The sequence below is a fragment of the Arachis ipaensis genome, chromosome B5 (assembly GCF_059453495.1).
Source record: "Arachis ipaensis isolate K30076 ecotype BB chromosome B5, ASM5945349v1, whole genome shotgun sequence".
Lineage (NCBI taxonomy): Eukaryota > Viridiplantae > Streptophyta > Magnoliopsida > Fabales > Fabaceae > Arachis > Arachis ipaensis.
In genome coordinates, this window is record NC_142440.1 from 61707744 (window position 1) to 61709903 (window position 2160).

At 34.9% G+C, this 2160-nt stretch overlaps 1 non-coding gene across 1 annotated transcript; it reads right to left on the minus strand.

Moving 5' to 3' along the window:
- Positions 1 to 1606: 1606 nt before the first annotated feature.
- LOC148564399 (small nucleolar RNA R71) lies at positions 1607 to 1712 on the minus strand. Its single transcript, XR_015884953.1, has one exon. It is a non-coding gene; the product is annotated as a small nucleolar RNA R71 (small nucleolar RNA).
- Positions 1713 to 2160: the final 448 nt, after the last annotated feature.

Consider the following 2160-nt stretch of genomic DNA (forward strand, 5'->3'; position numbering starts at 1 on the left):
CACATGCATTTTTCAAATTGTTATAGTCCTTAGTATACAAACTTTTAAGTTTGGTGCCTTGCATGCATTATGTATTTGATCTTAGTTTTCCATGTTTAATTGCATTTTGATTGTTCCTCATCATTAAAAATCCAAAAAATTTTCAAAATTATGTCTTTTTAAGTCAATAATACAGAGAATTGAAGATTCAGAACATGCAGCAGAGGAATTACACAGAAAAAGCTGGGCGTTCAAAATGCCGAGTGAAGAAGGAAAACTGGCGTTTAAACGCCAGCCAGGTACCCTTGCTGGGCGTTAAATGCCAGAATGGATACCATTCTGGGCGTTTAACGCCAGGATGACATAAGAGGGAAGATTTTCTTTTTAATTCAAATTTTTTTCAAGTTTTCATAAGTTTTCAAAATCAAATCTTTTTTAAATCATATCTTTTCAATCATATCTTTTCAAAATAAATTTCTTTCCATTTTTTTTACTATTTTCGAAAATACTTGCTAACAATTACTGATTTGATTCAAAAATTTCAAGTATGTTGCTTTCTTGTTAAGAAAGGTTTAATATCTGAATCATATCTTTTAAATTTCTTGTTAGCCAAGTCATTAATTTTAAAATCAAATCTTTTTAAATTATTTTTCAATTATATCCTTTCAATCATATCTTTTTAAAACCATATCTTTTCAATCATATCTTCTTAATCACATCTTTTTCAAAATAATTTTCAATCATATCTTTTTTATTTCTAATTTCAAAAATCTTTTTCAAAAATCACTTAATTTCTTTCCCAACTTTAATTCTCAAAAATCATCAATCAAATTTTCAAAATTTCTTTTAATTATTTCAAAATCTTTTACTTTAATTTCGAAAATTCTTCCCCTCTTCTCACATCCTTCTATTTAAAGGACTAACACTCCTCCACTATCAACAATTCGAACTCTATCCCTCTTGATAAGTTCGAATTCTTCTTTTTCTACCTTCTCCTTCTATTCTTTTTTTCCTCTGACACTTCAAGGAATCTCTATACTACAACATAGAGGATTCCATACTTTCTTCTTCTCTTCTCTTTCATATGAGCAGAAGCAAGGACAAAAGCATTCTTGTTGAGGCTGATCCTGAACCTAAAAGGACCTTAAAGAGAAAGCTAAGAGAAGCTAAAGTACAACTCTCTGTAGAGGACCTAACAAAAATTTTCAAACAAGAAGAAGCCATGGCAGTCGAAAACAACAACAATGCCAACAATGCAAGGAAGGTGCTTGGTGACTTTACTGCACCTACTACCGACTTCTATGGGAGAAGCATCTCAATCCCTGCCTTTGGAGCAAACAACTTTGAGCTTAAGCCTCAATTAGTTTCTCTGATGCAACAGAATTGCAAGTTTCATGGACTTCCATTGGAAGATCCTCATCAGTTCTTAGCTGAATTCTTACAAATCTGTGACACTGTCAAGACCAATGGGGTTGATCCCGAGGTCTATAGACTTATGCTTTTTCCCTTTGCTGTAAGAGACAGAGCTAGGATATGGTTGGATTCACAACCTAAGGAAAGCCTGAACTCTTGGGAAAAGCTAGTCAATGCCTTCTTGGCAAAGTTCTTTCCACCTCAAAAATTGAGTAAGCTTAGAGTGGAAGTCCAAACCTTCAGACAGAAGGAAGGTGAATCCCTCTATGAAGCTTGGGAAAGATACAAGCAATTAATCAGAAGGTGTGCCCTTCTGACATGCTTTCAGAATGGAGCATCATAGGTATCTTCTATGATGGTCTGTCTGAACTGTCCAAGATGTCATTGGACAGCTCTACTGGAGGATCTCTTCATCTGAAGAAGACGCCTGCAGAAGCTCAGGAACTCATTGAGATGGTTGCAAATAACCAATTCATGTACACTTCTGAAAGGAACCCTGTGAATAATGGGACAAATCAGAAGAAAGAAGTTCTTGAGATTGATACTCTGAATGCCATACTGGCTCAGAATAAAATATTGACTTAACAAGTCAATATGATTTCTCAGAGTCTGTCTGGAATGCAAGCAGCAATAGGCAGTACCAAAGAAGCTTCATCTGAAGAAGAAGCTTATGATCCTGAGAACCCAGCAATGGAAGAGGTGAATTACATGGGAGAACCCTATGGAAACACCTATAATCCTTCATGGAGAAATCATCCAAATCTCTCA